Genomic DNA, 16493 nt, shown 5'->3' with positions numbered 1-16493 from the left:
GAACTAGACAGGTAGAGAAAAGGGGATCCCTGAAGCTTGTTGGCCAACCAGCCTATCTAAAATTAGGAAAAAAAAAAAAAACTGTCTCAAATATAAGATGGAGGAGCTGGAAAGATGTCTCAGCAGTTAAGAGGACTGGATGCCCTTCAAGAGGTTCAACTCCAGCATCCACAAGGTGGCTAGAAGCTGTCTATAACTCCAGTTCCAGGGGTTTAACTAACACCCTCCTCTAATCTTCATGGGCACTGACACATGATATAAAGATATTTTTGGTATAAAGATATTCATGCAAGCAAATCATTCTCACACACATACAAAATATAAATAGCTGAATCTTTTATTATTTGTTTTGTTTTGAGACAGGGTTTCTCTGTTTTCTGGCTGTCCTGGAACTCACTATGTAGACTAGGCTGACCTTGAACTCAGAAATCCACCTGCCTCTGACTCTGAGTGATGGGATTAAAGGTGTGCACCACTACTGCCAGGCTATAAGAAATATTTTATGTATGAATGTTTTGCCTAAATAAATCTCTTTTTAAAAAAATAAGGTGGACAACAACTGAGGAAGACATTCCAACATCAATTCTGCCCTCCACATAAAAGTGCAAATGTATATATGCAACTGCACACATGTACATACAAATATACACCAACATGTATACTCATATAACCAAGATACTCTAATTTCTTGAAGGATAATAGATTAAAGTTGGAGGGGGGATAGTTGTAGGTAAAGCTCAAGTATGACTTTACATTAATCATTTTAGCTCTAAAGATCCTAAGATTTATACCAAGACCCAAACATTTCCCACCTCTGCCCCCAGATAATTAAAAATCATTTATATGCTCCTACAACAAGTCAGAAAGCACAACTATCTCAATTAACTATCACCACAATTATCTGTATCTACGAACTTCAAAAAAAATAAAAAATAATACATTTGGCACTATAACCATTACGTCTTATACATTCTACTGTAGTGAATTTGACTCATTGAGCCTGCATATCCTTTTACTCATGTCTCAATAGAATCTACCTTAAGATACAGTAAGTAGATAATCTCTGAAAAACTGATCAAACTCAAGAGGATAGTACAAGGCTACAACTACAGGATTCGAGAGACTCCTATAGGAGGATTATAAGCACAAACTAAACTAGTAAAAGAAAAATATAGATTAGGAAAAGCGACACATTGACACGAGCACATAAGTATAGACAGCATTAGCTATTTAACAATGTTTGACATGACAATGATTTCATAGCAAAGCCCTAGGGGACTTAAAAAAATGCACTTGTATTATACAGAAATTCTTCCCTATTTAGACAACTTTTACAAGTAGAACTGAGGTAGGTACTAATTGAAAGAAACCAACAAGAAATGACAACATTGAGAGAGAGACTGTGAACTTACTATTACAGTCTAGTACATCAAAGACACTCCATGAAATTTTTTGGAAAGACAGGTAAAAAGCAGTATCTGGAATATGGAGCACTTACTTAACTTGAAATGCTACTCACGGGTATTTGCTCAAAGTCTAGTTCCAAAGTCATTAAGTGTGAGTGTGTGTGTGTGTGTGTGTGTGTGTGTGTGTGTGTGTGTGTGTGTGTAAAGTTCATACAGTAAATATGTTATGTTTTTGCAGGTCATGTAGTCTCTATCCTACTCAGTCTGCCTTTACAGTATGAAAGTAGCTATAAACAAACTTACTTTCATACAAGTTTCTAGTTGCAGTATTGCTCTGAAAATTATGGAATCAATTACAATAAAGCTCAGATACAACACACACATTTCCAAAAACAAAAGAAAAACTTTCCTTCACATCACTTGCCTTTTTAAAAGCTGATTATCTCATGGGGAAAAAAATAAGTTATGGGAAGGGAGGTTTGACAAAGCATTATTACTATACTTAACTAACAATAAAAAAGCTGGGCAGTGGTGGTTGCACGAATTTAATCCCAGAACTTGGGAGGCAGAGGCAGGTGGATTTCTGAGTTTGATGCCAGCCTGATCTACAGAGTGAGTTCCAGGACTGCCAGGACTATACAGAGAAGCCCTATCTCAAAAACCAAAATATAAAAATAAATAAATTTTAAAAAAATAAATAAAATTAACCATAAACTCCTGTAGTTTCTACTATCTTCAGTGAAAATCAGAAACAAAACTGAAAAATGGAATACTTAAGTCACTCCATCGTTCCAGCAAATCTATTAGTTTTTAAGAGCATGACAACAGCTTTTGAATCTATAAAAATTAAGAAACTAATAAAATGAAATTCTGAGAATTTTCATTCTAGTCTGAATATGGGTCATAACAAAATCTCTTACTTATAGAAAAAGAAAGGGCTGGATATACTATAAAATCAAAATTGTAAAACTCATCTGACAGCTGAGAATAACAAAAACAAAAACCCAAAACCTAAACAAGTTCAATTCTAGACTTTACTTTCTAAGTAAACAGTAAAGAGTATAATTCAACTCTTAAACTCAAGATGAGCAGAGGGGCAAACAATCAATCCTTAGACTGACATGACAGATTTAAATTCAGGAGTTTCAGAAGCAAAGCTACCCAACATAAGCTAAAGTCTTTGCAATGGAGCAGTTAATCTATGGCCACAACACACTGAATTAATTCCATCTTGCCTGACCTTGGAAAATAACCATGGTCAGGCCTGGCTAGTACTTGGATGGGAACGTAAATCACTGTGTACTAATCAAAGAGTAGAAGAGGAAGACAGCCGGGCGTGGTGGCGCACGCCTTTGATCCCAGCACTCGGGAGGCAGAGGCAGGTGGATTTCTGAGTTCGAGGCCAGCCTGGTCTACAGAATGGGTTCCAGGATAGCCAGGGCTATACAGAGAAACCCTGTCTCAAAAACCAAAAAAAAAAAAAGAAGAGGAAGATAAAGTAAGTCTCCCAGACTGAAAAGCCAAAAACAGAGGTATAACATAAAGCAAATAGAGAAAGAGAAACTAGCTAACTTAAATAGCATATTTTGTTACAAAGTGGAAACTGAATAAACACAACATAAAATAAAACCTAAACTAACTATGGTTGTAGCATACCAGTACATAAGTAAATTTCAGGTCAGGAAAAAAAATACATTAGTTTAAAACCCTTTTAGTTAACATGCCTTTTTCCAAGAATCAGCAGTTAGAAATGTACTGTTCTTAGCACCTATAATATTTATATACCTAAGAAACCAGGAAACTGTGATGCAGAAACAAGAAAAAGAAAAAAAAACTTATTACTCAAATAGAATGGCTTTTAAAACAAATCTTATAAAAATATATTTTACATACCAATAGGGAGGGGAAATGATTTATTTTGGCAGAGAAGTATAAGTTTAAAGTAAAAAGACCCAAAGAGTAAGACTCAGCAAAAAATATATATTTAAGGTGAGCCTGTTCTACTACTTAGCAAGTTCTAGAACTACATAGTGAGACTATCTCAAAAAAAATAACACAACAACAACAAGAAAAAAACCCAACATTTAAGATGAAAAAGTTACTGAAAAAAGTTACTGAATAGGCTTAACAACACACACATATATATACATGCATAAATTATAAATTCAGATTCAAAAAGATCAATGCACAGCATCTAAAATAAAAGAGAGAGAGAGAGAGAGAAGGAGAAACAAAAAGGGATCAGGATCAGAGTCAGACAAGTGAGACAATTCCAAACCATCCTAAAGGACAAATAAAGGGAGTGAGCAGCACACAAGTCTCAAGTTTGCAGAACTTTTCCAAAATTCATACATAAACCCACAGGTCCCAAACTCAGCTAAACAAAACAAGACAAATTAGCAAACTGGGCTTTCTATGGGAAATCAAAGGTTAAAAAAGAAAAGATAAGAAAAGAAAGGCTGAGAGATGGCTCAGCAGAGTAAAAAGCCCTGAAAACTCCTCTGGAGGAGCTGAGTTTGATTCCCAGCACCACATGGAGGCCCAGGCCTGTCTGTACTTCCAGCTCTAGAGATCAAAACCTCCTCCTCTGATCTCTGCAAGCACCAAGAATGAGTGTGGTATACACAAACACATGCAAGCAAAAGACCCATACATATAAAACAATATTTTTAAATAATAATGTAATGTACCCCAAGAAAAACAACACATTACTTTGAGAGTAACAATATTGACAGCTGCTTTTCATAAGAAACAACCGAAGCTAAAAAATAAGAGAAAACACATTTCTAAAAGAAACAATTTGCCAACATAGAAATCTAAACTCTAAAAAAATATCCTTTTCTTTGGTTTGGTTTTTGTTGTTGTTTTGTTTTTACTTTTCCAGACAGGGTCTCTCTGTGTAGTCTTGGCTGTCCTCAAATTCAGAGATCTACCCACCTCTACCTCCTGCGTGATGGGATTAAAATGTCCTTTACAGGGCTGGCGTGATGGTTCAGCAGGTAAGAGCAATGACTGCTTTTCTGAAGGTTCTGAGTTCAAAATCCCAGCAACCACATGGTGGCTCACAACCACCTGTAATGAGATCTGACGACCTCTTCTGGTGCATTTGAAGTCAGCTACAGTGTACTTATGTATAATAATAAATAATTTTTTTAAAAAAAGAGAAAGCAATAAAAATGTCCTTTATACATTTAGATTAAAATGTTTATTTTCAGAAAGACAAAAGACAAGAGAATCAATACCAATACACATCAAATTCATAAAATATAAAAAGAATTTTAGTTCATTAATAGCAGAAAGAAAATTATGTCAAAAAGAATTCTAAATCTACAGGAAGGAATATACTAGAAACACTAAAAACCTGATAGCTATATCTACTCTCATCATTTCTATTCACTATTGTAATAGAGGTGACAGACAGTGACAAGATGCAAGAAAAAGAAATGAAGTCATGAGGGAAAAATTAAAATCACCTCTAGTCTCAGACTATATGATATATATATATTTTTTTTAAACCCAAAGGAATACACAAACATGTAAAATTGGCAAATGAATCCATAGAGTTCAAAGGACACATGTCTATACACAAAAAGCAAATATATTTCTCAATGATGAAAAGGGAAATTTGAATAGCAGTAGCTACAAAAGATTTTTTTAAAAAAGAGTATTAGCCGGGCGGTGGTGGCACACACCTTTAATCCCAGCACTCGGGAGGCAGAGGAGGCAGATTTCTGAGTTCGAGGCCAGCTTGGTCTACAAAGTGAGTTCCAGGACAGCCAAGGCTATAAAGAGAAACCCTGTCTCGAAAAACCAAAAAAAAAATTTTTTTTTAAATAAAAGAGTATTTAGCAATAAAACTAACAAAAAAATACAGAAAACCTCCAAACTGAAAACTATAAAACTTTCTTGAAAGAAATAAATGCCAACAAATGTAAATATAGACATAAAGATAAATATCCTTACAATGCAAATTTTACACAAATTGTAAACTCAATGCAATCCTAATCAATCCTAATCAATACCTCAGCAAGACAGGGCCTTGCTACTAACAAGAAACTAACTGTAATTCCAGTTACTTGAGAACCTGTGGTGGGAGGTTTAACGTTCATATGGACTATATAGCAAGTAAAGGAATCCAAACAATGTAACAAGATCATCTCAAACAGCAAAATAAAAATAAAAAAATAAAGGTCTGGAAGTCTAATTCAATGACAGTGTTGACCTAGCATTGTTCAAGGGCTCTTAGGCTCAATCCCTAGCTAAAGGAAAAAAGACGAAGAAAAATTCAGCAAAGTTACTTTCTGGATATGGGCAAACTTATTAAAAAGTTAATATAGAAAGTAACCAGGAGCCGGGCGGTGGTGGCACACGCCTTTAATCCCAGCACTTGGGAGGCAGAGGCAGGTGGATCTCTGAGTTCGAGGCCAGCCTGGTCTACAAAGTGAGTTCCAGGACAGCCAAGACTATACAGAGAAACCCTGTCTCGAAAAACCAAAAAAAAAAAAAAAAAAAAAAAAAAAAAAAAAAAAAAAAAGAAAGTAACCAGGAGGCGTATGTGCGCCTTCTCTCAGCTGGTCTGCCTGAGACCCCCTGAGCGTGAACCTTAGTTCCCAGCGCGGCGCCATTTCCACTCCAACAAGATGAAAGAACCGATCATGAACCAGGAGAACTACTCACCAAACTGCAGGCACAAGTGCGCATTGGTGGGAAAGGAACTGCTCGCAAAAAGAAGAAGGTGGTTCAGAGAACAGCCACAGCAGACGATAAAAAAACTGCAGTTCTCCTTAAAGAAGTTAGGGGTAGACAATATCTCTGGTATTGAAGAGGTGAACACGTTTACAAACCAAGGAACAGTGATCCATTTTAACAACCCTAAAGTTCAGGCGTCTCTGGCAGCGAACACCTTCACCATTACAGGCCACGCTGAGACAAGGCAGCGGACAGAAATGCTTCCCAGCATCCCCAACCAGCTCGGTGCAGACGGTCTGACTAGTTTAAGGAGCCTGGCTGAAGCTCTGCCCAAACAATCTGTGGATGGAAAAGCGCCACTTGCTACTGGAGAGGTTGATGATGATGAAGTTCCTGATCTGGTGGAGAATTTTGATGAGACTTCTAAGAATGAGGCAAACTGAATTGAAGCAACTTCTGAAGAAAATGATCCTCGCAGAAATTACAGGAGCTGCTATTTTATATCATGACTGCTTTTTAATTTTTTTTGTTTATTATGGGTCTGATAAAATCTAGATCTCTAATATTTTTAAGCCCAAGCCCCCGGGACACTGCAGCTCTTTTAAGTTTTCGCTTATACCTAATTCATTCTTTGCGGCAAATAAAGCTGAAGAAGCCTGGGAATAAAGTTTGGAAAGGGTTAATAAAATTCTTTGCCTAGTTAAAAAAAAAAAAAGAAAAGAAAAGAAAGAAAGTAACCAGGTATGATGGTATATGTTCAAAAAGCCCAGTACTTGGAAACTAGAAACAGAAGGAGTTAAAGGCCAGTCTCTGCTATATAGCAAGTTCGAGGCCAGTCTTGACTACATGAGACCCTGCCAATAAACAAACAAATAAGTAAATAAATGGCTAACAATAGCTAACATCATAGTGAAGAAGCAAACAAGATTAGATACTACAGTACAAAAGCCACAATAATAAACGTAATAGAATAATACTTCAAAATAAGTCGTCAATGGCACAGAAAAAAACAAAAAACAAAATAGACCCATACAAATATCATTCAACCAAATTTTGACAGACAAAAGAAAAAGTGTTCAATAAAACATAAAAATGTAAGCTCCTACAGTATAACAGCAGAGGGTGAGTGTAAGTTTAGTTTAGTTTAGATTATAATTCTTAAGAATACACCAAAAGCACAACAGAAAACTCCAATTTAGTTCCCAGCACCCAGGTCAGGCGCCTCACAACTGCCTGTAACTACAGCTTCCGAGGATCTTTTGGCTTTCCTGGTCACCTGCATACTCAGGCACATACCCATCCTGGCCGTCCTAGAACCTGCTATGTAGACCATGCTGGCTTCCAACTCACAGAGATCCACCTGCCTCTGCCACCTTAATGCTGCGATTAAAGGCCTGTACCACCACACTCGTCCCAACAGAAATAAAACTGTATGAAACCCAAAGAACCCAAGATAACCTATAATTCTGTAATTTTAAAAAATATAAAGGATATTGCTTTTATATAACTAGAAAATAATATTTTAAAGATATAGCTATTTCTAACTGGATCCAAATATGTGATTTAGAGGACTAGAGAGATGTCTCTAGTCCTGGATAAAGTTGAACAAGCATTGACTACATACATGAGTTCAGATCTCCAGAACCAAAATAAAAGCTTGCCAGGACAATATGCATCAGAAACAACAGACAGATAAGGACTCTGGCGGTAGAGGCAGAAGATCTTATGACAAGTTCACCCTCAACAACACAGCAAGTCTGAGGCCAGCCTGTGCTATTTGGGAGGAGGGGCAGAAACAAATAACTTGCTACAGATATAACTATATAGATATAGAAGAACTAATATCTAAAACACATATAGAATTCCTAGCAATAAGTGTAATAAAGACAGAACCCTTAATGGAAAAAAAAATAAGTAAACAACTTGAATGTAATTTACAAAAAGAAATTCAAACAATGAGGTATAGAATTGTACCTCAGCAAGCAAGAAGCTGAGGCAGGAGGATCTGGAGTTCTAAACCAATCTAGGCTTCAAAGCCAGTTTTAGATTAGCCTGAACTACATAAGACTAAGCTAAAAAAAAATAAAAACAGAAAGAAACAAAGAAAGACAGACAGACAAGAAGAAAGAAAAGTAAAAGGTGGAAAAGATATAGTTTCAGTAATTTAAATCATGAGATACTATCAGTTGGCAAAAAATTTTAAATCTACAGTATCTAGTTTTGAGGTGGATCCAGTCCAAGGAAAATTCTCATATACTGTGTTGGTAAAAGTAAAAACTAAAACCCCTCTGTCATCATCTAAGTTTTAATTTGTTCATTCTTTATGACCTATCTTCTCTTGTGACCAAGCAATTCTGCTCACACAAATTTTCAAAAGTATCTGCAAATGTGTTATTATTAGATATAAGCATGCACACCATTCTATCATTGTCTTATAAGGGCAAGAAATTAAAATCAATTCAATGATCATCAAAACCAGAATGGCTAATTGGCATATAATCTAATGGATAGATTTACCTCAGTGAGATCTAATAAATTATGACTACAATAATCTGTAATTAATTTTGCAATTACTATGATGAACTCAATTTCTATCACATAAAATATACAGAGTTATTCAGCTCATACGTTTAAAAATAAGGAGAACTACAGTATTTAAGAATATACTACTGGCATTTAAAATCATGAAGGATTGGGTCAAGGATTTTGCTCAGCAGTAGCAAAGTATATGACCAGAAAGCAAGCACAGGGTTTTAAGTTCATTCCTTCTCACCAAGAAAAAGAAAAAGGAAGGAGTTAAACAAGGTTATGTTTGTGAATTAGGACAAAAGCTTCTACAAAGGGACATATATTAACAAAGTAAAGATAAAAATAGGATATTTTGATTTGCTGGACTAGACAATGACACAAATACATCAAAAATATTTAAACTGTGTATGTTTCTCATACAGTCTCAAACATTCACATAAATGTATGTAAATGGAAAAAAGTAATTGCATGTGACTACTAAGATTTGTGTCTGTGTGTGCAGGTGCAGGTTTGTAGAGTGCATGCATGTGGACATCAAAGGTCAAACAAGAAAAAACAAAATTTGGAGAGAGTTAGTCCTACCCAGTTTTTTGAGACAGCTTCCTGAAACTCACTCTACAGACCAGGCTGGCCTTCAACTCAGAGATCCCCCAGCCTCTACCTCCTGAGTTCTGGGATTAAAGGCATGAACCATCACTACCTAGCTCCTACCCATCTTTTAAAAAATAAAGATAAACAAATACACATATGAATTCACAAGGCTGACCTGTGTGACAGAAGACCTGAATTGGTTTAAGTCAGATGGGGGTCCCAGTACTGAAAGGAAAAAATGGCTCCCACCCCTAATAAAGAAGCTCTCTGGAATTGATACCCAGTGGCAAGGGAAAAATCAATTTTCTCCAATGGAACGTCACTGGGTATATCAACCAACACTCCAGGGCAGGCCCTATGCCCAGGAGTAGTTAGCCAACATAAAATGAACTCAAACATGTTTCTGTGGAGTTTTTGTTTCATTTTGCTTTGTTTTGATTTTTTTTTTTTTTTTTTTTTTTGGTTGGGGGTTGTTTTGGAGTTTTGTATTGTTGGTTTAATCTGTTTCTTTTGATTTCCATTTCTGGGATATGTTTCTTGTTCTGGGTTTTTGTTTGCCTGTTTGTTTTGAGAGAAAGAACATGACACTGGATGCTAGAGAGTTGGGAAGGATGTGAGGGTGTTTCGGAAGGGAAAAAAAATACGTAAAATATATTTTACAGCTGAGCTATTCTCATACATCTTTAATCTTAGCACTCAGAAGGCAAAGGCAGGTGGATCTCTATGAATTTGTGGCCAGATTGATCTCCAGGACAGCCAGAGCTACATAGTGAGACCCTGTCTCAAAAAATAAAATAAAATAAAATAAAATAAAATAAAATAAAATAATAAATAAAATATATGGGGCTGGAGAGATGGCTCAGCGGTTAAGAGCACTGACTATTCTTCCAAAGGTCCTGAGTTTAAATCCCAGCAACCACATGATAGCTTACAACCATCCGTAATGAGATCTGATGCCCTCTTCTGGAGTGTCTGAAGACAGCTACTGTGTACTCACATATAATAAATAACTAAATAAATCTTTTTTTAAAAATTTAAAAGAAAAACTTTTAAAAATAGATTTCTTACTGGTCTTAGGCTTGCCAATTAGGCCAGTAAGGTATTCTGCATGGCCAGACCACCACAAGAGTTTGCATGACTGCAACTCTCCAGTGTTGGAATTACAAGCGCACATCATCATTTTATTTATTTAAGTTTTTGGTTTTTTGTTGTTGTTGTTTTGGTTTTGACCCAGGGTTTCTCCGTATAGCCCTGACTGTTCTAGAACTCACTCTGTACAACAGGTTGTCCTAGAACTTAAGAGATCAGTGAGGGGGCTGGGATTAAAGCTGTGTACCATTTCCAACCAACTTAGCCACATTTTTTTAAACTAACATAATTTATAATTTTTCACATTCTCCACAAATGCTGACGCTAGAGTAAAAGACAAATAGAGTCTGAAGGGTTCAGTTCCCTAATATCCAACACCTAGTCTATAACATTAGGGTTTGAATCACTTGCATTCTAAGTTTCCCTTCCCTCTCCCTTTACAGTATGTTTCTGATCTCTCACTCATATAGTGTGCATCTGAGAAGGCTTACTGTACCCTAAGTAGGCATGTACTGACTGCTTCAACTCTATAATCTGAAAGATTTAGGACAGAAGGGGGGGGGCATTAAAATTAAAGAAAAAAAGAAGAAAAGAATTCATGTACTTTACATGTAGAGGCAGAGACTGGTGGATCTCTCTGAGTTCAAGACCAACCTAATCTACAGAATGAGCTCCAGGACAGCAAGGGCTATACAGAGAAACCCTGTGTGAAGAAAAGAAAAGTGAAGAAAAGAAGGAAAAAGATAATCTTTATGTGCCAATAAGAAATGGGGGGGGGGAGCAACACATACAGTATGCTAATTTGGGTGTATAAATGGAGGATTTGAAAGAAAAAAATACCACACACATCAATGAGATCCCCAAATTTATCTTAGCATATGATTTCTCCTTTTATACTTTGCAACTATTTTGCATATTTAAACAATAGAATTAAATCAATAAAGAGAAATTATTCCTAAAATAAAAACTAGACACTAATACATATCAAACTGGCACCAATCACACCAAGAAAATAAATAGTACTATGTATTCCAAACAATAAATATATCCTTACTAAAATACACTGACAAAAGAAAAAAGAAATTTGAACTTTAATATTAGAGTTCTTTATTTTGAACCTACAAAGAATAGACATTATTAAAGCACTAAAGAACAATGTCAAAGCTGAATTCCCATAAGTTAGCATATTTAATTATAGGAGTAAAAAAAGGCACTTTTAAAATACAAAGTCATAACAAATACCACCTTAAACCCTGTCAAACTTGGATCTCTAATAGGGGAACACGTAACATCATGTACCTCCATTCCAGCTTGTCCAACCTCTTAACACTGCAATGTCATGCTGTCAACTACAAAGTTCATGCTTGAAAACATTTCAGTCGAGTCACCAAAAGAAAAAGAGTTTCAAAATGTATTAAGTTTACAATTTTCGGTTGGACAGAAGTTATTGCTATCCTCATACATGTGGTCTACAGCCTAGATGATATACACATATCATCAATGATATATTCCATTACCCATAAAAGACTTTGCTAAAAAAATTAACACATTAAACAAGCCTTAAAAAGATAGCCTTAAATTCAAAAATAGAAACCAGAAAAGAACAAATTATACAACCACACCAAGAAACAATTAGATAACTCTAGAAAACAAGCCATTCTTCAAAATAATCTGTTCTTTCAAGCAATTTCAGTATCTTATTGAAAAGGACATTTCAGTATCTTATGAGAAAGAACTATTCTCAAGTATAAGAGATAAGTGAAATGCAAAAGAAAAATATGAATAGAATGTGAGATCTTATTTTAAGGAATAACTGGAAATTGAACTATAGACTGAAAATTAATTTTTTTACTGGAAAGTTCAGCAAGATGGCTCAGTAGGAAAAGTCACTTCCAAATGCACATGGAGCACACACACAGTAAATTAACTTCTAGAGAAGGTATTGGCAATGGTAAAACTAGTATTAATGTAAAGAATATCTATTTTTTAACAAATATTTTCTGGGCCAGTAAAATGGCTCAGTAGATAAAGATGACTAGAACCAAGGAAGGCTTCATGAGTTCCATCCCCAGGACACACATGATAGAAGAAAATCAACTCCCACAAGCTTCCTCTGACATCCACACGTACACACATACACGTACAAAAATATTTTCAAAAGTATTTTGAAACATATTTGTCATATTTGTCATTTACTTTCTAGAAGCTAGGTGGTGCTGGTACACACCTCTAATCCCAGCTTTCGGGAGGCAGAGGCAAGTGGATCTAGTTGCTGACTACAAGGCCAGCCTATGAGTTCCAGGATGGCTATGGTTACATAGAGAAACCTTGTCTGGGGGGGGGGGGGGGGGAAGAAAAGAAAGGAAGGAGAGAAAGGCAAGAAAGGAAGGGAAGGGAAGGGAAGGAAAGGAACCCTGTCAGCAGGAGGGGGAGGAGAGAAGAGGAACAACAATAAGTTCACAAAAATATGCACACACATAAAGAACAATCCAGTAAATCATAGCACCACAACACTATGGAAGCAAACAGTGCTAATATTGAATATAAACTGCAAATATGTTCAACCTTTTTGTTTGTTTGTTTGTTTTTCGAGACAGGGTTTCACTGTATAGCCCTGGCTATCCTGGAACTCACTTTGTAGACCAGGTTGGCCTCGAACTCAGAAATCCACCTGCCTCTGCCTCCCGATTAAAGGTGTGTGCCACCACGCCTGGAATGTTCAACCTTTTAATTCTCTTTTTAACCTTTCAATGTTAAGTAGCTTTTATAATTTAAAACAAAGGGGGAGGGGTTGAACTAAAAGAAAAGAAAGTTGCAAACATTATTCAGAAAAAATATGATTGAAAAATCACTTATGAAGATGTCTACAGTCTCTTGGTAAAGTTCCTTATATTAGGGGGGGGAGAGAGAGAGAGAGAGAGAGATATTATTCAGCCCACTATCAGATGATCGATAAAAGTGAGAAGATTTCAAACAAATACTTAACACACTACAAACAGCAATAGTACTAAAATCTGTCAATGATTTAAGGAATGTCTGTCATTGCCAAACCGAACACATCCAGTAATGATAACCTCACCCAAAATACATTCTAATATCCATTAACCCTACGTACTGAGATAGCAAGAAAAGGCCCTGGTTTTACTAGGAATCTCACTTCATAGTAGCTCTTGCTATCCTGGAACAAACTGTGTAGACCAGGCTGACTTCAATCTTCTGCCAAGTGCTAGGATTAGAGTTATGTAGCACTATACCCAGCAACACATTTCTTCAAATATTTTGAACTATAAAATATGGCAGTTGAAAGACATCTAATAAATCACCCTAGTATTTACTTCTGTTGACAAATATAACAAAAAAAGCCACTGTAATTAGTCACTTATCCTAATATAATTCTTAAACATAACAAAGGATATGAAGAAAGCTTTTACATACTCAACTTTAGCCAGGCTCTGTGACATTCACCTGTAATCCCAACTGCGAAGTCCCAGGAAGTTTGTAAACAACCTTGGAAAAAACTTATCAAGACCCCACCTCCAGCCTGATAGTGGTGGCCCACACCTTTAATTCCAGCACTCATAGGAGACACAGCAGATGGATCTCTTCCAGTTCAAGGCCAGCATAATCTACAGAATGTGTTCAAGGAAAGCCAGGACTACATAGAGAAATCCTGTCTCAGAAAAACAAAACAAACAAACAAAAAGATCCACCTCCAAAAACAAAAAGCCTTAAAAACCTTGTGAGGAAAAAAATACTATCACCCTACAGGAGATAAATATACAATCCTGAAGTGATATGACTGAATTTGAATCCAAATCTGTTGAAAATCCAGGTTTTAGAGTCCATACACTTAGCTAGGTGTGGGGTGGCAAGCCTCTAAATCCAGTGAATCTCTGAGATGCCATTCTAGGACAGCCAGGTGGCTACACAAAAAAACCGTCTCAAAAACAAAAAAACAAAACAAACAAAAAACCCATATTCTATTTAATTAGACAAAATGGATTTAAAATTAAAAGAGAGAAAAACCTAACTGAAGAGAAAGTATGTTTAAAAGAATACCTAGAAATGTAAAGAACTACATATATATCTTATGGTTTGAAAAAAATTAACAACTATTGCTAGTAGTGAAAAAGAAGCAATTTTTTTCCAAATTTAGCTATGACACAGGACTCGTCCTTTCCTCACTCTGAGGAAAATTACACTCCAGTTGCCTCCTGGATGACCCCTCTACTCATGGATGACAATACACACCAACGTAATTCATATTAAAACCCAAATGCCAAACACAATTCTGAAAGTACTTTGTGTGTTTACTGTACCTATTCTAAGCATGTTCATCATCACAATTAATGCTTTCACCAAATATGCTTCAACGTATCTAATCTTTTATACAACTCTACTCCAACAAATCCTTCCAAATACAAGCCATCTATACAATAATTTTAGTATAATGTGATTTTCTCTTGTCTATTACATAAAAATAAAGCAACTGTGTTTTTTTAATGTAAGTTATATATGGTTTCTGTACAAAATCAAACTCCTACCTACCGTGCCTATTCAAAGATACACTCAAAAGCTAGGTGTGGTAGAATACACCTGTAATCCCAGTACTCAGAAGCCAGAAGCAAGTGGACCTTTTCTCAAAAACAAACAAACAAAATTTTAATTCCAGCGTTTGGGAGGCAAAGTCAGGCAGATCTCTGAGTTCAACACCAGCCTGGTCTACAAACCCAGTTTCAGGAAAGCCAGAGCTACAAAGAAACCCAGTCTTGGAAAAACAAACAAACAAACAAATTTTTAAAAAAACCTAAAACAGAGAGAAAACCTATATTTTAAAGTGTTATTACATTTAAAATTAAATTCTCTATGAAATGGATTAGGATTAGAAGGCATAAGGTAGCTTGGGGAATTCTAGCAATATTCTGTTTTGAGGTACCAAGTACTGTTACATAAATAGTTACACTTGAAAACTCACTGAGCTGTACATTTATTATCTATGAACTTTTTGTACACAGATTGATGGTAGTCAATTATAACAGTTGAACTTTCTCATGGTACAAAAGCAGTACTGTGTCACTAACCTATGGTATTGCCAGGTTTAGTTGTGTTAAAATATTTTTAACTTACAATGCTTTATTAGAATGTTATAGTTTCATGGGAAATTTAAAGTATGCAAGTAAATGCAGCCTTATAATTCTAGCACTAGAGAGACTCAAACAAGGATTGCTATGATTTTGAGGATAGCTTGCACTGCTTATTAACCCTGCCTCAAAATGAATACATACATACATACATACATACATACATACATACAAACAAACAAGAAAATAGGTTAGTAAGATGGGCTCATTTGCTGCCAAGCCTGATGACCTGAGTTCCAACCCCAGAAACCTACATAGTGGAAGAAAAGAAATGACTCCTTTAAGTTGTCCCCTGACCTCCACAAGGCCCATATATGCCCACAGACCTACATATACACAATAAATAAATAGAACCTACAACCTAAACACCTGTGTTATTATCTAGCATTTATACTATCCCCTTTTCCAAAAACAGTAAAACCTAGAAAGGAAAATAGACAAGTAATTCCAGAGGGCTGTCACAGACAAAAACACATACACTTTAATCCAGAAGGAGTTAAAAGAAAGCTTCCTGGGAAAAGATATACCTGTACTCAATCCTGGAGGTCAGACAGGAACTAGCCAAGCAAGGAAAAAGTTGAAAGGAAACAGAGCATGAAGACAAGGAAACTAAAGTCAGTAAAAATGCATTAAAGAGGGCTGGTGAGATGGCTCAGTGGGTTAGAGCACCCGACTGCTCTTCCGATGGTCCAGAGTTCAAATCCCAGCAACCACATGGTGGCTCACAACCATCCGTAACAAGATCTGACTCCCTCTTCTGGAGTGTCTGAAGACAGCTACAGTGTACTTACATATAATAAATAAATAAGTCTTTAAAAAAAAAAAAAAAAAAAAAATGCATTAAAGAATTCAAGGGAGACAGCAAAGGAAGAAAAGCTCAGAAGGCTGAGGTAAGATAGGTCCATATTCAAGGATAGCCTAGAGTACATCTCAAAAGCAAAGAATCCCAGCACACAGGAGGCAAAGGTAGACAAATCTCTGTGACTTCAAGGCCACCCTGGTATACAAAGAAAATTATAGGACAGCCAGGACTTCACAGAAATACCCT

At 36.1% G+C, this 16493-nt stretch overlaps 1 protein-coding gene and 1 pseudogene across 13 annotated transcripts in view; one reads left to right on the top strand and one right to left on the bottom strand.

Annotated features, from left to right (window-relative positions):
* Myo9a (myosin IXa) overlaps positions 1-16493 on the bottom strand; it is a 178019-nt gene that overhangs the window by 155617 nt on the left and 5909 nt on the right. The gene's annotated exons all lie outside the window — the stretch shown is intronic.
* Positions 5967-6538, top strand: Gm7613 (annotated as a pseudogene).

This window comes from Mus musculus, chromosome 9, assembly GCF_000001635.26.
Source record: "Mus musculus strain C57BL/6J chromosome 9, GRCm38.p6 C57BL/6J".
Lineage (NCBI taxonomy): Eukaryota > Metazoa > Chordata > Mammalia > Rodentia > Muridae > Mus > Mus musculus.
This window is presented reverse-complemented; position numbering and strand designations above follow the sequence as displayed.